The following is a 24,318-nucleotide window of genomic DNA, read 5'->3' on the forward strand; positions in this document are numbered from 1 at the left end:
ATCATCCCTGCTGACTTGGTAAACTATTCCGGAAAGAATTATATAGATGACATTGATCATTTTGATGCTGTCCAAAGAGACTGGCCAGAGAGATGAAGTCCTGATCAGTATTTATTCTGTGACCAACATCACTAAAATCAATGTCTCTAGTGATTGGTGTTTGTGCAATGCTCAAACTGGCAATTGTTCCTCTATATTACAACATTGACTGCACTTCTGAAAGACTCCATTGTGTGCAAAGTGCTTTGTCAGAGCATGACATGTGCTATTGAAATGCAAATACTTCCTTTCTGGAATCATTACAAGCAAGTGTACTTTACAAAAAGGCAAATTATAGACATGAGTTATAGAAAGAATTTTATAAATAAACACAGTTGAAAACTTCATAGTTTCCAAAAATGTACCACATAACAGTGAAGAGTAAGAATCTTACAAGCATGGAACAACAAAATGTAAGACCTCCCACATATTCAACATATTAAAAATGATTTAATATTAAGCACAGTTTACATAACAACATTAATGGTGTTGCACAAGATTAAATTGGCAAACCACATATAGAAGAATGTTATTTGTAGTATTTCATTCTAATTAAGTTTCATATTTGACGGTGAATAGCCATTTTGCATTAAAAGGAAAGCAACAGATTGTGATTTATCCTGATTGTTCCTCACACTTGAGAAATAAGTTTAATAATTTTGAATGTACAGTATCTCTTCTTAGAATTTTCAGTGATGGACATTTACAGAAATTAATTATTCAACTGTCTTACCTGAGGTTGAAAGCTTTTGTTAGTTTGGAAAATACAATGGTAAATGAACTGTGTGTTAAAGCACTTCATCTTGTTTTAGTCTCTGTTAAATTATTTTTGCTGTTTGCTGATATTCCATGTAACAAAGATCCTGAATATCTCTCAAGTCTATGATTTTCCATCTTGGCCCCAATTAAGGGCAAAAACACATATGTGCACATATGTGCACGTTGGTCAAATGCAATTTATTTTTTTTATTGTGTGTGGATTAAACTGCGAAATTCATTTATGGCAACACAGATTAATTCTGATTTGTAAACCAGCAATTTACTCTTTTGTAAATAGGTCCAGCTGAAAGACAAGAGTCTTTCCGATTTTAGGGTTGAATTAGCTTCTTAATTCTTTAGGGCAACCAGTCATTTCCTATTCTGTATCCACTCCTTGGCTGTCTGTCATCTATAAGTAGACAGGTATTGGTACCTATGCAATTGACCACATCAGATGTAATTAATTATTTAGTTTTAACATTTAACCCAATACTCCCCATAAAGAAGTGTTTTTAAGGGCGATATTGAGTTCACCTATACCTCGCTCTATTCAAAACCTGACAAAGAATTTAATAAGATAGAAGATTTGGAGTCAAGTTGGAATATTTTTTGGAATTACAAGATTTATGAGCACAAGCCCTATCCTTTCTAATCATTTATTTCAAGCTGCTATTTTAAACGCAGGTTTTCAAGAATGGAATCTTTCAGGTATTAAAAGTTTTAAGGATCTTTTTAATACAACAAAACTTCATATCTCTACAACAATTGATGACCAAATTTAATCTATCAAATAGTCACTTTTTCAGGTATAATCAAATTTGACATTTTGTTGGTTCCAAACTTTCAGCATTTCCAATCCTTCCAGATCCAAATTTTATTGATGAACTCTTTGAATTACAATTCAATCATATAAGTATATATGCCCTATATTATAAATTATTGAATATGAAAACAATTTCGCTAACTGGGATTAAAACTGAATGGGAGAATTATCTTAATCTCTCCTTTTCAGATGAAAATTGGACATCAATTTAGGGCTTGATTTACGACTTGTCTGGCACACTCTGATTCAGTTCGAAGTGGTGCATTGAATGCATTTTTCCAAAGTTAAACTTGCTTGAATTTATCCAGATATCAACTCACTCTGTGATAAATGTAAAATTTATGACGCCTCATATGTTTTGATCAAGCCCTAAATTGCAAAAATATTGGATTAATATTTTTAGCACTTTTTCGACCATCTTTGAGATTAAATTGGATCCATGTCCAGTAATTGCAATGTTTGCCTTTTCAAGAGACAACAAAATAAAACTATCCTCTAATCAAAGGCAGGTTTTGGTATTCAAGAAAAACAATATTGTTAAAAAGGAAAGAGGAGCTCCCACCCACCCACAGACAATGGCTATTAGACATTGTGTCCTTCTTAAATTTGGAGAAAATTAGGCATGATGTCACAAAAATCAAAATTTCCTTTGATAGGACCTGGGGTCCATTTATGATTTACTTTCACTATTTGACTAATTAGGTGCGATGATGGCTGTTACAGGTTATGCTTTGTTCAGATCTCCTGAGGCCGTTGCTTGCTGTACTTACAATATAAATTACAACCTTGGTAGGCATTGGGTTAGATTTTTTTTCTTTTTCTTTCTTGACTTCTTATACAATTCTATGTATAAATACATATTAGATTGGGATTTAAATCGAAGTACTATTGTGTCTAGAGTATATGCTATTATCTTATCTTAAATGTATAATAATCTCAAAGCAATGGATTTATTATCTATTTTTGATCTTATGACAAAACAAAAAAAAACTTTAAAAGAAAGGATTTAACATTGAATTGTAAGGAGCCTATTTTATTCAAGCACATGTAAAGAACCTCTTTTATTTAAGCACATCTGTATATGTAAATTTCAGGATAAAATACAGACCTGTCAGAGATTTAAATAAGCTATGACTTAATTTCCAAAAGGAGAGTCATGCTATTAGACCGGGCTGAGTGAAGGCATGGCAGAGTAATCAATTGGCTTTTTCACTGCGTGAGTACCGTGATTTATATACCATGATTTATACAAACTCCTTGCAGAGAGGAACACTTGGCTGAAATGCTCTCTTGATCTTCGAGAGATCAAGCACTTCAAAATACTTATGATCAATATTATTTTTACCTTTTCATTTAATTTTAGGGAAAATTGTTGATACCCCAGGATGGGGCAGTAAGTTTTCAGATGATATGAAGGTTGGAGGAGTTGTGGATGGTGCTGAAGGATATTGTAAGTTACAAAAGAATATAGACAGAATGTAGAATTGGGCAGAAAAGTAACAAATGGAGTTCAATCTGGATAAATGTGAGGTGATACATTTTGGAAGGTGAAACCTGAAGGCTGAGTACAGGGTTAATGGTTGGTTACCTACTGTATATGCTGGCATATAGGACAAACCCCGAAACTGAAAAATGTCCCCTCAAAAACGGTCGTCTTGTACGGTGGTCTAAAATCCGAACCTTGACAGTGAACTCTCAACACCACTACCATCTTCCTCCTCCCCCTCCATATCCTATCCCCATCCTGCTGGTCCCAACCTGGCTCACCTCCATGCAAATGGAGACAATGAAAATAATGTGCATGCATAAGGGTCATTGCTAGTTCAGTAGGGCAAACCTGCACATGTCCAAAAAAGTCTCAGCATTTCACCCCCCCCACCTCACCCCTGGGTCTATCCACCCAGTACGACTGCCTCTGGCTCTGTACAGGCTTTAAATAGCATATTTTAAAATATTCTAATAAAATTAAAACCTTTACAGGGTAATTTGGTATTAAAATATTGCGACAGCATCACTCTACTGGTCAGTGGCAGGGTCAGTGCCAGAAAAAGTGTTAGAGAAGGCCATTAGGGTAACTGGGTGGGGCACAGTCCAACCATCATAAACTCGCTCAGTGGGGGGGGGGGGGTGGTGGTGGCCTACCTATCGAGTGGACGTAAACCTCCTTTGTCCCTCTGACATAACAGCTGAAAGCACTGCTTTTATTGCTTGGAGAGTCACGAGCATGCGTCAAGCTGGGTGCTAGTGATGCTTGACACAGACTAGTGAAGGGGGCAAGTCTTACGGCAAGTGATGGCTGCAAATGTATGGGGACACAGCACCTTGCAAGGGGAGGCCATGCCCGTGAATGCCCCCCCTTGGTGCCGACAGTGGTCAGTGTAAATGACAGACTTGGGGGAATTGTACTATACAAAGGGTATAGCTCTAAACCTACATTTTAGGTGGAAAATCTGCAGGTTGTCTTATTCAGAGTTGTCCTATACGCTGGCATATGCATTAACAGTCTGGAGGAACAGAGGAACCTTGGGGTCCAAATTCATACATCTCTCAAGGTTGCCGTGCCAGTTCATAGGATAGTTAAGAAGGCCTATGGAATGGTGGGCTTCATTAGTATGTGTGGTGGAACACTGAATTGCAGTCATTGTACAGGTTGGCCTGCCACAATACTGTAACTCCTCCCCCTCCAAAATCCCTAATAAAGTGGTATCACCCAATCCCCCTCCCTCAGTAATGTCTTAGAATCTGGACAACAGTATATAAGATATGACTGTAAGTTTATAGTGATTAAAGCCTATTAATCCCGACTTCTGTCCTGTCGGGTCTAATTGATAGCGCTACGTTAGGGGAATTAATTTCAGTAGTTGAGAGACATGTTGCAACTCTACAAATCTATGGTGAGATTTGTAAACACTTAGAATATTGTGTTTAGTTCTGTTCACAACATTTTTGGAAGGATGTGGAAGCTTTGGAAAGGGTGCAGAGGAGTTTAACAAGGCTGTTTCCTCGATTGCAAGGGTCACAGAGCTAGGACTTTTCTCTCTCTAGTGTTGAAGGGCAAGAGGAAAATTAATAGAGGTTTACAAGGTTTTGAGAGGCATAGATAAGGTAGATAGCCAGTGCCTTTTTCCCAGGGCAGGAGTAGCAACCACCAGAGGACATCTGCACCATGTGGAGGGAGAAAAGGTTAGGGGAGACATCAGGGGTATGTTTTTTACACAGAGTTGTGGGATCCTGGAGTGCCTTGCCAGGGGTAGTGGTGGAGGCTGAAATATTGGGACTTTAAAGAGACTATAAAGACAGGCATATGGATGAGAGAAAAACATAAGGTTACTAGGAAGGGTTTAGTATTTTTTTTGATAGGAGTATATAAGTTGGCACAACTTTGTGGGCCTGTACTGTGCTGTAATGTTCTATGTTCTACATCATTTGCAAAACTATTGGAATGGTGACTATCTGAGTAAATACCATCTTTGTGCTGGTCTGGAATGATCAAAAAGCCCACATCTTTATGAACATTTATAAAATTTGGAAAATTCGCAGTAATTATTTATCTCAAGTGTAATGGGTTTGATGGGTGACAAAATTCAAAAATATGCTGATCCGAAATGAGGGAAGAGGTGAAGGAGGAAATTCATAGGATGTCAGGCAGTAATGGTGGAGAGAGAAGTGGATAAAAAGTGAGAAATCACCCTCTGCAATTAGATTCTTGACTTACCATCGGGGAAACCTCAGGTAGTCCAGATCCGTAACAATACCTCCAAGACCATCACACTGAGCACGGGGGCTCCCCATGGCTGCGTGCTTAGTCCACTGTTGTTCACTCTGCTGACCCATGACTGTGCAGCTAAACACAGCACGAACCACATCATCAAATTTGCTGATGACACGACTGTGGTGGGCCTGATTAGTCCGAATGAGGAGTCAGTGTACAGACATGAGGTGCAGTCACTAACAGACTAGTGCATAGCCAACCACCTGTACCTGAATGTTAAAAAAATTAAGAGATGGTTATCAACTTCAGGAGGGCCCTGGGAGACCACGCCCTGCTGACTATTGCCAGCTCGACCGTTGAGTTTGTCAAGAGTATTCTTGGAGTGCACTTGGCGGAGAATCTCACCTGGTCCCTTAACTCAAGCTCCATAGCCAAGAAAGCCTAGCAATGCCTCTACTTCCTGCATAAGCTGCGGAAAGTTAATCTCCCACCCTCCATCCTCACTACATTCTATCGTGAGTATCCTTAGCAACTACATCACCGCCTGGTTTGGAAGCTGTACCTCCTCAAAGCGCAAGACCCTGCAGAGGATAGAGAAGTCAGCGGAAAAGATCATTAGAGGTTCTCTTCTTCCCATGAAGGACATCTACAACACTCAATGAAAGGCAATAAACACACACCCTCCATGTAAACCATTCTCCCTTCTACCATGTGGTAGGAGGTACTATAACACTCAGGGCCCTTACCTCCAGATTGGGCAACAGCTTTCCCCCCACCTCCCCCAAGCCATCAAACTCCTGAATTCCCAGAACATATGTGGATAGTGTACTGCAGATTTTTACTGTATACTTCTTAATATTTTTATCTGTTTAACTTCTATTCTAACTTATATTTATGTAAATATGCTCTGCGAACCTGGAGAAATTACATCTTGTCTTTACGTTGCAAGCATAGTACGAATGATAAATAAAGGTGACTTGACTTGATGTCTGTGCAGAGAAATGGATTTGAGGTCAATACAAAGGACCACATGAGTGGCAGAGAGGAGAGTCTCCCTCCCTACTCTCTCCCCCACATTGAAATCATCTACTGGGATCGTTGTCTGAAGAGGGTGTGCAAAATCATTAAGGATTCCTTCCACCCTGCACACAGCATCTTTCAGCTGGTCCCGACAGGAATATCAGGTTGAGGAAATGCTTCTTCCCACAGGAAGTGAGAATGCTGAATGACCAAAGGAACTGCTCATACTAACCATCCAAGACTCTCATGTGTACAAGAGAATATTCATTTGTATCGATGTAATACATGTCCTGCACATGTATTGTTTGTCTGTATGTGTGTTATATCTTGTTGTACATCTATGTGTTTTGCACCGAGAACACTGTTTCATCAGGTTGCACTTGTACAATCAGATGACAATAAACTTGACAAAAATAAGTGCAGGAAGTATCTTTTCTTTTCATTAGAGCTGAAGTGATGAGTCGGAACATTTGTTAATCTTGGGACTGGTCTGGGGACCCCTCAAGCAATAACAATAAGAAATGAAAACTTTCTCTTTCTTTCAAAAACATGAATGTATATTTTTAGAAATATCAAGCATGCAAACTCATTAATAAATTATTTGCTGCAAGCAGAACTATGATATTATAACCGCAAGTGTGCATGTGACAGCACATCCTTCTGACTGGGTGAATTCTTCAGTCAGGGTAATTGGGAACTTCTCTGAGTTATTTCTCAGAAGATGCGTTTCTTGATTTTTTTTTCCAAAGAAAAAGTACTGATAGGGAAGATCTGTTTCAAAACCTGGAATTTACAGTGTGGAAATTGAATAAAATGAAAATTATAAAGTGGTTGTGACTAAGAGTGATAATATAGACAAAGAGTCTGGAAAAACAACCACCTGAAGAAACACACAAAGATCAGTGTGTACAGAGCCGTTGTCATACCCACGCTCCTGTTCGGCTCCGAATCATGGGTCCTCTACCGGCATCACCTACGGCTCCTAGAATGCTTCCATCAGCGCTGTCTCCGCTCCATCTTCAACATTCATTGGAATGACTTCATCACCAACATCGAAGTACTCGAGCTGGCAGAGTCTGCAAGCATCGAATCCATACTGCTGAAGACCCAACTGCACTGGATGGGTCACGTCTCCAGAATGGAGGACCATCGCCTTCCCAAGATCGTGTTCTATGGCGAGCTCTCCTCTGGCCACCGAGACAGAGGTGCACCAAAGAAGAGGTACAAGGACTGCCTAAAGAAATCTCTTGGTGCCTGCCACATTGACCCCCGCCAGTGGGCTGATATTGCCTCCAACCGTGCATCTTGGTGCCTCACAGTTCGGCGGGCAGCAACCTCCTTTGAAGAAGACCGCAGAGCCCACCTCACTGACAGAAGACAAAGGAGGAAAAACCCAACACCCAATCCCGACCAACCAATTTTCCCCTGCAACCGCTGCAACCGTGTCTGCCTGTCCCGCATCGGACTTGTCAGTCACCAACAAGCCTGCAGCAGACGTGGACATACCCCTCCATAAATCTTCGTCCATGAAGCCAAGCCAAAGAAAGAAAGAAAAGATAGATAAAGCAGTTTGGTGAATAAAGCTTCAGACAGGGTTTTAGCAGTTTGTAAAGGATTGTTGAACTGGGCAAATCCAGCTAAGACGTTGCTACTGGACAACCCAATTGATAATGGTGATTGGAGTGTTATCAAGGATTCACATCACATTTTTATTTTTCACTGAAATAGAATGAGTAAAGGAAATTTTGATTCATTAGGTATGCAAAGTCCAGTATTCCTTACCATGTGTTGATTGCAGGATTTTGTGTGTATGGACTAAGTCATCTGCAGATCATTTGTACAGAAGTGGAGCTTCACTGTGCTTAAAAAGCTTGTTGAATGTTGCTTAAAGGAGACCAGCCCGATTGAGGCCTGGACTCCTGTGTCTAAAGCTGCGAACCACCTGGTGTCCCTCTGGCTGCTTCAAACCCAGCCCTGTTTCTATGAGCTCCAGGTGACACCATATCCTCTACGATCTCCATCTATGCCAGTGTTCTTAGCCATCTGCTCTACTCACTGTGTACATCTATGACTGTGTGGGCCAGTACAACAATTACACCATCTACAGTGGTGGGTGTATTTAAAAAAAAAAGGCCGATAAGTCACCATTCAGGAGGGAGATAGAAAACTTGGCTGAATGGTGCACCAACAATATGTCATCAAAAATGAGGAGATGATTGTGGGTTGTATGAGGGGAAACCAGGAGGTGTACGATCTAGTAATCCTGGGGGTTCAGAAGTGGATAGGATAAGGAAATTTCAATTCCTGTGAATCATTATTTCAGAGGACCTTTCCTGGATCCAACTCTTGAAATGTCATCATGAGGATTTTATGTAAGCGCCTCTACTTTCTCAGGACTTTGAGAAGGTTTGGTATGACATCAAAGAACCGTGGCAAACTTGTACGGATGTATATTGGAAGGTGTTCTGACCGGCTGCATCATGGCCTGGTATGGGGGCACCAATACCTCTGAGCAGAAACCCCTGCAAAAGGTAGTGGATACAACCCAGTACATCACAGACAAAACTCTCCTTACCATCAAGAAAATCCACATGTAAAGTTGCTGTTGAAGAGTGGTATCAATTATCAATGATCCACACGACCCAGGACATGCTTTGTTGTCGCTGCTTACACCAGGAAAGAACTATAGGTGCTGCAAGAGTCATACCACCAGGTTCAGGAACAGTTGCTACCCCTCCACATTCAGAATCCTAAAACAAACTCAGAGACTCATTAATATTGCTGAATATTTATTTTCTTTATTGTGCAGTTTGTTTACATTTCATTATTTGTTTATATTTCTCTTTGTATACTGGGCACAACCAACAAGCAGCAATTTTGCGGGGCTCGCAGGATAAAAAAATCTCAGGTTTGTCTCAGCATCCTGATCCTGGATGTTCCTGACTGCATCTACCTGTAGCTTCAGCCGCTCAGTACAGTGAGTCAGAAACTGCAGAGGGACACCCAAACTTCCTTACCTCTCACAATTTACTAACCTGCTTGCGAGACAATCCTCTTTCTGGTTTTGGTTTCCCACTGCATTTTGAATCCCAACCTTGTGCTTTTGGTTCAGGCACTATAAATATCCGTACGTATAGCTGCATTGTAGAACAATAAATTCCTTAGCTCAATTGATAGTTTATTGGGCCTGAACAGGCATCATTCAATAGCTGGCCACATTGATGTAAACTGTAAAGGGTTAGTTAGCACCCTGATTGACGCAGGTATGAGGGGCCAGTATGCATAGGTACAGTATGCATTTGTTTGCCTAACTTGTCACACAGCATCAATAGGAAATGAAGGGTAACTAACATTTCAGGCCTGTTCCCTTCATTTAACCATTTCTGTACATGCTGCGTGACCTGCTGAATGTCTTCAGCACTTAATACAATCACAGTATCTGCACACTTCCCTGTTTAACTTATAATGAGTAGGTATTTCAAAAAAATACATTAGAGAGTACCACAGCCTGAGGGTTCTGCGTGAATCAGTCAAGTTGCAATAGTATGGGTCATGATGTTTTGGAGTTACAGAACACATTCCTCTCTTTTGTTGGACACAATCTTGGTTTCTATGGCAAAAGGATAAGATTAAAGAATTAGTTATAAAATGCTCATCACACCCTCAACATCCTCTTATTAGCACACATATTTCATTGTGCATTTTTGAAACTGTAATCATCTTTGATTTTCTTTGTGCATCTCTCATCGTGCTTTGTTGTGCAGTACGATGCCACTCATTCACTGCTCTTGATGACCTTTGTGGCTGCATTTTATCTGTTGTTCATGGAAGCATAAATGCTGAGTTAGCTTGTGTCAGGTGCATGTTCTGCTATCAGCTTTTGTCCTTCAACATGCAAAATGATAAGATTTCCAAGGTAAGTGGGTGAGAACAAAATTCCTTCTAATGGTTAGGAATACTCTGGTGGAGGTTGTGATCAGAATATTTTGGATTAACTTCAGAACTGCATGGTGGGAAATCTGGACTGCAGAACTGACTGCAATATCAAGTTCCCATTCACTTGCCTGCATACATACAGTCCACATTTGGAGAAAAGACAGACATCAGCCAGAGGTGTCAAAGAACATGGCTGAACAGGTTAAGTGGAGAGATGAAAAAGTTTGGTTTGAGAAATCCACAATATGGGGTCGGTGATAGTGGAAAAGGGATTGTGAGAAGGAGCAGACTGAAGTATTATTTGTTGTGTGTTATGTATGGTGTGTGTGTGTGTGTGTGTGTGTGTGTGTGTGTGTGTGTGTGTGTGTGTGTGTGTGTGTGTGTGTGTGTGTGTGTGTGTGTGTGTGTGTGTGTGTGTGTGTGTGTGTGTGTGTGTGTGTGTGTGTGTGAGAGAGAGAGAGAGAGAACCAGCAGGACTGGAGAACGTTGTTTTGTCGGATTGTGCTTGTGCAATTGGATGATAATAAACTAGATCTTGAACTTGAGATTGCTTTGAAGGAAACAGATGATTGTGTCATGATGTTCACATTGCTGCTTTTGGGAGCTTGCTGTACATGCTGTCTGCTCTTTTTCCACACTTCACAACAATGATTTCATATCAGGAAATGCCTCAATGGCTGTTGAAAGCCTGGACACCTAATGTTGTGGAAGATACAAGTCTTTAGCAGCTAGGATCTCAGACCCCAATGCCTCTGGAACTGAATTTCAGTGTATGCAACATGTATTCCAGAAAATAATGAGTTAAACTATCCTCTTCATTACTGAAGGAAGTATTGAGGGCAGTCACTTGGAGTCAGTAAAAGCTGAATATTGATGACTATAGGGAGCACATGCAGCTATAGTTAGGCTGATGTTCTGAATTAAGTGCTGCAAGGACACTGAGAGTTATAGAACTCTATGTGTGCAAGGTGGTCTACTTCAACTTCTGTAACCTTGCCAATTTGAATCCCTTTTTGTTGCTGACACCACACTTGGTGCATTTTCATTTTACTCCCAAACAGCGTTGTTCTATTCCACATTCAGGAACCTTAGTTTTTGCGCTTTCTTGTTTAACCCTTGTTATTAATGTTCCTCTTTTCATGTTCCTCTTTGAATTAAGTCCCACTGACCTGTTCCTTGGTTCTTGGCAAGTTCCATAACTCAATAGCACCTTGTATTTGTGTTGTGCTAGTAGCACAACAAAATGTCCAAGGCACTTTCCAACCGCATAATTGAAGAAAAATTGACACCTTGTAATTTTAAGGATATGTACAACCAAGAAACGTGTGCTTCAGAAGAGGAATAGAGCAGTTTGTGGACTATCTTAGTAGCCTGGAAGCCAAAGGTAGAGCAATGAAGATGAGGGATATCAGTTGGTCAAAAACTCACCAATGCTGCTATTTCAGGGAGCTGTAGAATAGGGCCAACTCAAAAGACAAAGGAGTAAAAACCCAACACCCAACCCCAACCAACCAATTTTCCCCTGCAACCGCTGCAACCGTGTCTGCCTGTCCCGCATCGGACTTGTCAGCCACAAACGAGCCTGCAGCTGACGTGGACATTTACCCCCTCCATAAATCTTCGTCCGTGAGGCCAAGCCAAAGAAGAGAATAGGGTATGGTTGCACTGTTAGCGAAGGGTGGAACCTTGGATGCATTTTAGATCTTTTTATCCTCTAGCCCAGTGGTTCTCAACCTTTTTCTTTCCACTCACATACCACTTTAAGTAATCCCCATCAGTGCTCTGTGATAAGTAAGAGATTGTTTAAGGTGGTATGTGAGTGGGAAGGTTGAGAATCACTGCTCTAGACCCAATAGTTACTGAAATATTTTGCTTGAGAAAAATTATCACTGGCCCATTTTCTTTGGAATTGAGAAATTTTCTTTCTACCCACATAGCTCCTTAAGCAATCCCTTACTAATCACAGAGCTCCGATTGCATAGGAAATACTTAAAGTGGCATGTAAGTGGAAAGAAAAAGGTTGAGAACCACTAGCCCATCAATTTAAATTTTAAAAGTTTTGATTGCATTTAATTTCTAAATCTGCTATGGAATAAAAATAAATGATATTCTGAGGGGGGTTCAAGGGCTTTTCATGCAGGTTAACTGCATAACATTGGGAGGAAAAAGAGAAAGAATTAGCAGCATTTTGGCCTCCCGCACTTGAAGCATCATTGAAACAGCAATGACTGTGAGTTTATGCACCAAAATTCTTGCTGTAGCCGAACCATACTTCTTGTAAACAATAAATATGCAACATTATACATTACCCAAGTACAGAAAGAGATAACTATAAAGGATAGATAATAAATTCTCACAGTTAGTGTAAGAAAAAATGTTCAGTAAGTGAAATAGAGCAGACAGCTCTTTTTGTAGTCCCCAATCTCTGCTAATAAAATGAACGTGTGATTGAAAGAGTAACAGCATCAGGGTTGATGGTTCAGATTCGAAAGAATGTAGGTATCTGGCTTTCTATTGAGTTGCTAATCCACCAATTAATAATTATTAACTGTATCTTTGAATGCACAAAGCTTTGGAATCAAGTTGTATTGGGAACAAGGATAGGACCAAATCCTCTATGGACCAGAGGGCACGTTATAACGGGAAGAAGTTTGTCTTTGGTTTGTAGTCCCGATCCCCTCCCATCATTCCCACCAGTCCCATTGGTTCCATTGACTTCATGCCTGCAATTGACATGCACTCATTCAGTGCTGGTGATCAAGTGTTTTGTTCAATTGCTTCCACATTGATTCATTGCTTGTCAGTGGTAAATCAGCTGGCGACAGGATGCTGTTGTTGGAGCTTCTGCATGAGATAGCAGTGGACGGAGGGTTATTATTATTACAACCATCTCCATCTAGCAAGATTTGAGCTTCAGTCATGCAGAATGGTTAATACCAGGTAAAGGCAGATTACTCTTCAGACATGCTGTTGATCTGGTCTTCCACTTTTCCTAGTTAATTACAGTACACTGTCTTTAAAAAAATTAATTGGCCTGTCAGTTTCTTGCACACCATTGTTGAACTGTTGTTTAGCATAATACAACAGTAACGTGTTGAATTTCATTCTCTTTCCCTGCACCCACACCTACCCGCCACAATTATAGAACCATAGAACATTACAGCACAGAAACAGGCCCCCTCAGCCCTTCTAGTCTATGCCAAATAATTTTTCTACATAGTCCCACTGACCTGCATGCAGTCCAAGCTATCTTACCTCTCCTATCCATGTACCTGTCCAAATTCTGAAATGTTAAAATTGAGCCCGCATTTACCACTTCAGTTGGCAGCTTGTTCCACACTCTCACCATTCTCTGTGTGAAGATGTTTTCCCCTCATGCTCCCACAAAACTTTTCCCCTTTCACCCTTAAACCACGTCCTCTGGTTTGTATTTCACATACCCTCAGTGGAAAAAGCCTACCTACATTTACTCTGTCTATCCCCTCATAATTTTAAATAGGTCTATCAAATCTCCCCTCATTCTTCTACGCTCCAGTGAATAGTCCTAACCTGTTTAGAGTACCTGAAATCCAGGCAACATCCTAGTAAATCTTCTCTGTAATTTTTCTGTCGAATGGATATCTTTTCTGTAGTTAGGTGACCAAAACTGCACACAATACTCCAAATTTGGCCTCCGCAGTGTCTTAACTTTACCATAACACCCCAGCTCCTATACTCAATACTTTGATTTATGACAGTCAAAATGCCATTTTACCCGCACAACCTCAAGATGTTAAATTCTAAAATGTTGAATGAGAAAATATTGCATGTGTTTCAATGTCTATTTGATACCCAGGACAAGACCGCACCTCACTAAGAAAAAGTATTTATTGAGGTCTTGAGTAGGCCTGCGCCAAGAAATGGTGCATCAGCAGAAATGTCTTGTTAACTGCTACCTAATGTTCATCTTGGTCTGTGGTGGCCATAGAACGGCATGGAAGCTGTATCATCAATGATGTCTGTATTGATCAACCAGGAATAATTGAAAGCATAAATCATTAATGGGTAGTATGTTGTCTTGTGAGGACATGTTTATGTTCTACAGATGGGAGTATGTTGGTATGGAGAACAAGCTAGATTTTCTACTGTTTATGTAATGGATAGTTTTATTTTTGGAGTCCCAATATTTCCAATGAAGGCCAGAAGAACACTGATTTTCCAAGGTCTTTTCTTGGCAGACTAGGGTTCTACACCAGAAGAACCTTGCTGAAGTACTTTCCAAGGCACTTTCTTAGCAGACCAGGGTTCTCCACTAGAAGCTCAATCCCAGATAAATATTCCCCAATCAGCTATGGCACAGCCAGGTGAACAATCAAGTTTGAATTATTCTGCATATGCAGTTAACAAGACATTTCTGCTGATGCACCGTTTCTTGGCACAGGCCTACTCAAGACCTCAGTAAATACTTTTTCTTAGTGAGGTGAGGTCTTGTCCTGGGTATCAAATAGACATTGAAACACATGCAATATTTTCTCATTCAACATTTTAGAATTTAACATCTTGAGGTTGTGCATGTCACTCTAGTGTCAGATGAATGTTGGGGATCAGCTTTTAATGGCCCTCACCAGTCATTTTGAAGATTCCTCTGAGTTAGTTCATTTGTGAGCAGACGGTTTTGCATTATGTGCCAGCATCCACAATGACTAAGTTTAAACTGCTCAAGATATTTCATGAGCTTTGTCTCCTGAAGTGAAGAGACAAAGCAATCGCCTACTGCCCAATGTGCACCCTCCATAAATCAGTTTACGCTGTTGTCAAATGATTCAAGTGGCATTTCACATGTGTAATATCAGGCTTTGGAATTTGAAACCTGTGAAATAATCCTGAGGATGGTGAAAAGATTAGTCACGCCCTTGGAATAAAACTTTATACTGATCATGATGGCTCTCAGCAGAATTCTAACCATTAAAATGACATCTGGAAGCAGAGGTACAATTATATTTCAAATAATTTTCCAGATGTATAACCACTGTCAGATTGCCTAATTCCTTTCAAATTGACAGGGTGATGCCCAAGTGATCCTCAGCAGTCCAACATAATATTCAAACTAGAAGCTTGATTATTTTGCTTGTTTTATTCAGTCTTCATCATACATAGGAAGTATAATCAACAAAAGAAGTCTAAAAGAATTTGATAGATGACAAAATGAAAATTTTACCTAGGGAAATAAATATTCTAAGAGGACTCCAGTGGGTATTGTAAAAAGGAAATGTGTATTCTGTGTGCTGGTCATATACTACATGGTGTTTCTCTGATGCTCATTGCCTGCTGGTCTTTGTCACTTGGGTATTTTTATTTTTCACTATATCATGAACATTTTTTCACCCACCGTTCATTGTATCATTATAATGAGGCTGTGCAGCCAGCATCACAACACACACACATACAGAGGCTCTTGCACTCATGAACACCAATGTTCATGCTTATCCATTTGTACTCACACACACACATACATATGTACACACACACATGCACACATGCATATGTACACACACACATATGCATACACATGTATGTGCACACATGCAAATGCATTTGTAAACTCTAATATACACATTTTGCCACTTCTGGATCTGCTTATACACCCATAGGCACTTCCACATTATTCACACATGCACAACTCTTTTTCACACTCATTGACAAACTCACAAGTACACAGGTTCACACACTTGCAGACATACATTGGAAAATAGATTTTGAAAGCAGACTAAGTCAGAATAATTTTCACTGTGGTGGAGAATGTGTTGTCACACTTCAAGGTAGTCTGCATATAATCAATTTATGGAACATCACAAAAACTATTGTCTCTGTTTAATCAATACAAAACAACATGCAAGTCATGTTCTCATTAAGTTATAATCAGTACCATGATCACCATTTAGTACCTACCCTAATTTTCCTTCAGAATGAGGTGGTGACATATACTCTTGAATCTCTGTGAACCTTGCAGTGAATATTTTCTCATAATGTTGCTCTCCACAGTTAAGTTCCTAGATAATGTATTTCCAAGTCAGTATGCACCTGGGTCACTTTTGAGGTGCTGGTATTACTGTGTCTGTTACTCTTGCCCATTTGGGTGGTAGAATTGGCAAGAGGTTGCTAAACAGCTGTTGTATATCTGTGTCTCTTATTGATAGTGTGTAGCGGTAGCTACACTGCTCCTGCAATAACGCACGCAACCAGACGGGTTGAGTTCAGTGAGCAGACTAATTTATTGCAGGCTGCTGGGCTGCACTTATACTCCCAGCCCGGACCTGGCTAAGAACCGCGCTGGAGGGCGCTGACATCATCCGGGCATCAGGTGGTCCCCAAGCACGGGTTTCAGAGCCCCGAGCTGGAAGGAAGGAAAACCCCCGACGGCGCCATTTGGCCGGCTGCCCCACCGCGTAGCTTACAAGCGGGGCCGGTTCGCCTGCCTTGTGGTGAGCCGTCACACAGCCCCGCCCCCCAGAACCAGCACAATGTCCTTTTTGCCGGGCGGCCTCACTTCTTGAGCTGGGCAACGACCACGGGCTTGGTGGGATCGAGGTGCGCTGGCTTCAACCTGTTCATGGTAAACAGCTCATGCCTGCCGCCCAAGTCGAGCCAGAATGCTGTATAACCCTGTACGGCCCCTCGTACGGTCGTTGCAGAGGTGCCGCGGTCGGGCCCCGCCGAATGAAAATGAACTCCGTGGAAAGCAGCTCGCCAGGAACATGAGTCGGGCGGGTGCCATGCCTGGGTGGCAGTGGGGGTTCGAAGGAGTCCAAGCGTGCCCTGAGGTGAGGAAGTAGTTCATGTGGCAACCGCTGGGGATTATGAGGTGCATTGACGAACTCACCAGGTAGTGCCAGTGGCGCACCGTAGACCAGCTCAGCTGATGATGCCTGCAGATCTTCCTTGGGAGTGGAGCGGACGCCCAGGAGCACCCAAGGCAGTTCGTCCATCCTGGTGAGGCGGGCCATGAGCGCTAACTTAAGGTGGCGGTGTAGTTGTTTGACCAGTCCATTGGCCTGCGGGTGGTAGGAGTAGTGCGGTGTAGCTGTATCCCCAACCTGTTGGCGAGCTGTGCCCAGAACTCAGATGTGAACTGGGCGCCCCAATTGCTGGTGAGGTGAGCTGGGATGCCGAACCGGGCAACCCAACCATGCAACAGGACTCGGGAACAGAAGTCGTTGGAGGCGTTTGGCATCGGATCTCCTCGGGCCAGCGAGTGGTGCAGTCCACCACCGTAAACAGGTAATGGTTGACCCGGGAAACATGTAAAGGCCCGGCGATGTCCACGTGAATGTGGCTGAACCATTCCTGGACATGCTCGAACACCTGTACAGGCACCCTGGTGTGCCTGTGCACCTTGGACATCTGGCAATGGGTGCATGTTCTGGCCCAGCCCGCAATCTGCTTCCGCAGCCCATGCCATACGAACCGTTCCGCCACCATCCGGACCTGATGAACGGATGTGAAAGGTTGTGGATGTGACGGAAGACCTGCCTGCGCCACTGCTGCAGAACCACTGGCCGCGGGATGCCGAAGAAGATATCGCACAGGATGGTGTCTTCACCGCTTGGAGTCTGGAGGTCTTGGAACTGCAGGCCGGTGATGGCAGTCTTGAAGGCCCTTGTCTTCTCATCAACTTCCTGGTCCCGGGCGAGCTGGTTGAAGTCAAGGCCGGGCATCAGTGCACAGATGGCCGGTTGCGAGAGTGCATCGGCAACCACATTAACCTTCCCCGCCTTGTGCCGAATGTTGGTGGTAAACTCTGACATGAAGAAGAGGTGACGCTGCTGGCGGGCCGACCAGGGATCCTTTGCCATCGTGAGCACCTGGGTGAGGGGTTTGTGGTCAGTGAAGATGGTAAAAGTCCTCCCCTCCAAAAAATACCAGAAATGCCGCACCGCCAGGTACATGCCCAGTAACTCACGGTCGAAGGCACTATACTTGCGTTCTGGCAGGCGGAGCAGGCAGCTGAAGAATGCCAGTGGATTCCAATGCCCATTCACCTGCTGCTCCAGGATGGCACCAACGGCTGTCAGTGTGCAGGTGGGCGAGCATGGCGGCCTTCGTGAGGGCGTCCTTGGTGGTCTCAAATGCGGTACAGGCTTCTTGGTTCCAAGCGAGCATCTTGTGCTTGGCTGCATTGAGGGTGAACAGTGGCTGCATGATGCGCGCAGCTCCCCTGATGGCGGCAAACTTTGCAGCGGCAGGCGTGGCTCCTTCAGCCATGGTGTTATGGCCCAGGAACTGCATGGACTCTTTCCCGAACTGGCACTTGGCCGGGTTGATGGTAAGGCTGAAGTCAGCCATCCAGGAGAAAAGGGCACATATGTGGGCCTTGTGTTGTGCCCAGTCTTTGCTGGTGATAAGGATGTCATCCAAATAAATAAAGACAAAATCCAAGTCCCTGCCCACAGAGTCCATGAGGCGCTGGAAGGTCTGAGCGGCGTTTTTGAGCCCAAACGGCATGCACAGGAATTTGAACAGGCCAAAAGGGGTGATGATGGCCGTCTTGGGTATGTCCTCAGGGTGTACCGGGATATCCGCGCACCAGGTCAACCTTGGAAAAGACCCTCACGCCATGCAGGTTGGCCGTAAAGTCCTGGAGGTGAGATATGAGGTAATGCTCAGGGGTTGCCTCATTGAGCTGTCAATAGTCTTTGCAGAGACGCCAGCCGTTGGAGGCTTTCGTGACCAGGTGGAGTGGTGAGACCCATGGGCTGTCGGACCGCCGAATGAACCCCAGCTCAAACTGGGGTGAAAACTCCTCCTTTGCTACCTGGAGCTTGTCAGGAAGGAGCCTGCATGCCTTGGCATGAACCAATGGGCCCTGGGTGGGGATGTAGTGGAACACCCCATGGCACGGCGAGGCAGCGGAGAACTGTGGCTTGAGCAGTATTGGGAACTTGTCCAGGAACTCATCTCTGGGCGTGCTGATCGTGGCCATCTGTGGTTGCTCTGAGCGGGAGGCGTCGAGGCGAATGGCCTGGAAGGTACGCGCGTACATCAGATGGCTACCTCTAATGTCCACCAGAAGCCCGTGTGCGAGGAGGAAGTCTGCACCCAGGATGGCAGTTGGGAGGGACGAGACGGTGAACCTCCATGTGAAATTCTGTTGGCCAATCTGGAAGTGAACTGTCTTGTCTCCATACATCTGGATTGCTGTTGCGATGGCCCCATGGAGGGGAGGTGCACAAGGTCAATTCCTGGATTCGATGGCCGGTATGATGCTGATCTGGGCTCCAGTGTCAACGAGGAACCGCCGGCCACTGACTGAGTCCTCCAGGTAGAGAAGGCTGTGTCCTTGGCCAGCCGCTGCAGCCATTAACTGCAACCAGCCTGGTCATTTCCCTGGAATGAGCAGGGCTGACGACACTTCTGAGCCTTGGCTCCCCAGCACTGGTGGTAGAAGCAGAGGCCTGGAGTGGATGCTGTGGCCTTGGTTAAGCTCTCGGGGGCCCTTGCAGGGGCCAGGTGCTCTACCGCAGCACTAGGGGCGGGCTTAGCGTGCCCGTGCCCATGCCTTGTGACCTGATGGATCACTGAGTGTTCCGAGTATCATGTGAGCCATAGCTCTTGGGCCTTCTGGGGGACCTTCCTCGGGTCAGTGAATCTCTCCTGAACCAGCAGCGGGCGGATGTCCCCGTGCATATGTTCGAGGAAGATGCACTCGAAAAGTGGGCAGTTGGTGTGCTCACCCATGAGCGTGAGCATCTCGTCCATCAGTTCCATCAGAGACCTGTCCCCCAGGGTGCCGAGGTGCAGCACCCGAGTGGCACGCTGGGGTCTGGATAGTCCGAGGGACCTGGTAAGCAACTGCTTGATGGTCTCGTACTTGTCCTCGGCGGGTGGGTGCTGAACAAGGTGCAGCACGCATCTGGTAGTGGCCTGGTCCAGGGCAGCGACCACATGGTAGAATTTGGTCGTGTCGGACGAAATTTGCCGGAGGTGAAACTGGGCTTCCGCGTGGACGAACCAGGTCTCCAGCTCCTGAACCCAGAATTCAGGCAGTTCGGCTATAGCGCTGATCCTAGGCTTGCTCATGATGGGTTCAAAGACGTTTGAACCAGTCGGGGTCACCAATTGTAGCGGCTCCTGCAAGAACACATGCAACCAGACGGGTTGAGTTCAGTGAGCAGACTAGTTTATTGCAGGCTGCTGGGCTGCACTTATACTCCCAGCCCGGACCTGGCTGAGAACCGTGCTTGAGGGTGCTGACATCATCCGGGCATCACGTGGTCCCCAAGTGCGAGTTTCTGAGCCCCGAGCTGGAAGGAAGGGAAACCCCTGATGGCGCCATTTTGGCCAGCTGCCCTGCCACGTGGCTTACAAGCGGGGCTGGTTCACCTCCCTTGTGGTGAGCCGCCACAAGTGCACCAATAGTGGTTAAAATACATAAGGACTGCTTTGCCATGGATGATGAACTTGAGTGTGGTTAGAGCTGCATTCCAGCAAGCTGATTTAATATCATAAGATATAGGAGTGGAAGTAGACCATTCAGCCCAATGAGTCCACTCAGAGCTTATTGGAACGGTATACCACAAGATACCCAGTCTTTGATCTCTTACCAAAGACAATGGAGGACCAGTTAAGTTTCTGGCCAATTATAATGGCCCCAACGGATTGATAGTGATGAGCAGTGATGAAAGGAGTACTGTTAAAGATAAAGGGATGAAGGAAACTGTTTTGTGACAATTGGTCACTGACTGGTAATTATGTGGTATGAATCGGAGTGATTATCTCATAAAATTTCCCTGAATTTGAAATTTACAGTTTTCACAACATTAGCTGAAAGAATATTGACTGTCTCTCCATGGTAACCAAGCCTCTGTTTAAAGCATTTAAAGTAAATAGCTCCATAGCTGCTTTCTGCAGTTGAATTGGGAGATAGGCTGCTTATCCTATTCTGTATTGGACTCTGGGACTCATGCCTATAAGAATAAAATCAACAACTGAACTATTGCTAAATATACCGGGATCAGGCAGTCTCTGGCATTCCTCATGAGTCTGAATCCATAGTACAAAAACCCTTAAATTCAAAACATTTTTGGTGTCAGCCTCTATAAATTTGCTGCTGACTGCATTTTATTTAAAAAAAACTCCTTGTACCGCATCTTTCGCAACTTCGGAACATGCCAATCAGCTCAGCAGCCACTGAAGTGGTCTTGAAGTGCAGTCATTCTTGGCAACCAACTGGGGCACAACCGGTTTCTTACAAATAGTGATAAATGAGCCAATACTTGCAAGGATTTTCACAATCCAAATTTATTGTTGTGAACATGTCACAAAATTCGTTGTTTTGCAGCAGTATTGCAGTGCGAATATTCCTATAAATTACATTTTAAAAATAAACAAATCAGTGCAAAAAGAAGAGAAAGTGAGTTGAGTCTGTGGAAATGTGTCCATTCAGAAATCAGATGGCAGAATGGGAAGTCGCTGTTTTTATGCCCCTGTGTCTTTGCCTTCAGGCTTCTGCACCTCCTTCCTGATGGTAGCAGTGTGAAGAGGGCCTGGGTGCTGAGGGTTCTTGAGGATAGAGCTGTTTTCTTAAGACACTATCTTCTGTAGATAGAACCATAGAACATTACAGCACAGAAATAGGCCCCTTTGGCCCTTCTAGTCTGTGCCAAACCATTTTTCTGCCTTGTCCCATTCACCTGCACCCAGTCCATACCACTCTATACCTCTCCCATCCATGTACCTGCTTCTAAAATGTTAAAATTGAGCTCACTTTCCCACTTCAGCTGCAGCTCGTTCCACACTCCCACCACTCTCTGTGTGAAGAAGATGCCCCTCATGTTCCCCCTAAATTTTTCCACTTTCACCCTTAACTCATGCCTCTGGTTTGTATCTCACCTATCCTCAGTGGAAAAAGCCTACCTACATTCACTCTGTCTATCCCCCTCATAATTTTAAATATCAAATCTCTCCTCATTCTTCTATGCTCCAGGGAATAGATGTTCTCGACAGAGTGAAGACGGTTGCCGTGATGGTGTTGGTCAAGTTCACAACTCTCTGTCATCTTTACTTGTCTTGTGCATTAGCACCTCCATAGCAGACAGTGATGCAACCAGTCAGGATGTACATCTGTAGCAATTTTTGAGTCTTTAGTGACATGCCAAATCTCCTCAATCTCCTTACAAATTATAGTCACTGAAGAGCCTTCTTTGTGATTGCATCAACATGGAGACCCTAGGACAGATCATCAGAGATGTTGACACCCAGGAACTTGAACTTTAAAATCCCTTCCACTGCTGACCCCTTAATGACGACTGGTTCATGTTCTTCTGTTTGCAGTGGGTCCAGATCTTTACTGTTAATTCTGGCCATAAGCAATCTCTCAAACCATTCATTACAGTAGTTGTGAGTGGTACTGGGTGAATGAGTCATTGAGGCAGCTCATTCTGTTCTTCTTGGGCACTGGGATGATTGATGCTCTTTTGAAGCAGGTGGAAACCTCTGACTGCAGCAATGAGAGATTGAAAATGTCCAGCTAGTTGATTGGCACAGATTTTTAGTACTCTAAGAGTACACCATTAGGGCCTGACACCTTGTAGGATTCACCCTCTTGAAAGATGTTTGGACATTGCCCCCAGAGACAGATATCACAGGATTTCCAGCTTATGTAGGGATTTTCATTGATACTGCTAAATTTTCCTATTCAAAGTAAGCATAAAAGGTATTTAGCTTATCGAGTAGTGAAGCATCACAGCCATTTTGGATGTTCAGCATTGCCATTGTACGATATAATGGCCTGAAATCCCTTCTATAGCTGGCGAGTATTTGACCCTGTCTATAGCTTCCCTTGGAATTGCCTCTTTGCTGCTGAGATCCCTAGGTGGTACCTGGACTTCCAGAATAGTAAGGTTGCTTTTTTCTCAAATGTGCAGTTACTGATTTACCAGTGAAATAAGAGCAAGACTCATGCAATGTGGACTCTCTGAGAATGTGGTATTATTGAATAAAGCCCAGCTCTTGCTCAATAATGTAATTGCCAAGATGGTTTGCAGCCACCTGTCTAGCTTCCCTTAAAGACAAAAATCCTGGAGCAGCTCAGCAGGTCAAACAGTATCCTTTATGTGGTAAAGGTAAAGATACATAACTGATGCTTCAGGCTTGAGCCCTTCATTATGATTGGGTGCTATTGACACAAACCACTCTCCCAGTTCCTTTTTGTTTTGTTAACCTAGCATCAGTTTAATGAGGTGAAAGATTGAATTTTTTCAACCAGTTCCAAGGTGTTTTGCAGACAGTGAAAATGTGCGGATTGTTCATACAGTGCTTCGCTTTAAAATCACTGGACAGAACAGAACAGTGTGGTTGTGGTAATATTGAAAGGGATAAGTATTGGCTAAGCCACTTGGAAATGACTCCTTAATTATTATTCCAAGTAATACCCCAGATCTTTTGTATTCATTTGAATCCTTAAATTGAGATCTTATTTAATGTATCACACCTCCAACTTCTACTGACCTTTATAAGTAAGAGGGCTATCTGCCTTCTACTGTTAGATGCTAGAGATGAGAGGGCTTTCCACTGAGTAGCAGTTACCACTTAACAGTAGCTTCAGATTTTAGTACACTGAAGGAAAAGTAATCATTTAAATAAAACCTATGATTTCTTTCTTGTTCAAATATGACATGTAAATTTCCATTTTAGATTCCTGGTAATTGAGAGTGAATGAGGTTCTGCATCACCAGGGAGAGAAATAGCAGGCATGCAGCAAGATGTTCACTTTCAGAAGGCTTGCATGGGCAGTAGTTTTCTGCGTATAAACTATATGTTGATTGTGAAATATTGATTAGATGGAAATGGAGCACCTTCTTCAACCAATAAAATCAGAAGGTGGAATAAAATCCGTCCTACATTCATCTCATCAGAGATTTGGTCTTGCATTTATTGTTGTTAATGTTATGGCTGAAAAAGGAACTGCACTCATCAATCATCCTTGGTTATAGAGGAAGATGAATGGTTGGGTCAAAACAGGGAGATGTGATCTGCATATAATGGGATTTTA

At 43.3% G+C, this 24,318-nt stretch overlaps 1 long non-coding RNA gene across 1 annotated transcript in view; it reads left to right on the forward strand.

Annotated features, from left to right (window-relative positions):
- Window positions 1-24,112, forward strand: part of LOC138759876 (uncharacterized) — a 296,838-nt gene extending 272,726 nt beyond the window's left edge. The window contains exon 7 of the long non-coding RNA XR_011355184.1: window positions 23,961-24,112. This is a non-coding gene — a long non-coding RNA (uncharacterized lncRNA). The remainder of the gene's footprint in view (window positions 1-23,960) is intronic.
- The last annotated feature ends 206 nt before the right edge of the window (window positions 24,113-24,318 follow it).

Source organism: Narcine bancroftii, chromosome 4 (assembly GCF_036971445.1).
Source record: "Narcine bancroftii isolate sNarBan1 chromosome 4, sNarBan1.hap1, whole genome shotgun sequence".
NCBI classification, from domain to species: Eukaryota; Metazoa; Chordata; class Chondrichthyes; order Torpediniformes; family Narcinidae; genus Narcine; species Narcine bancroftii.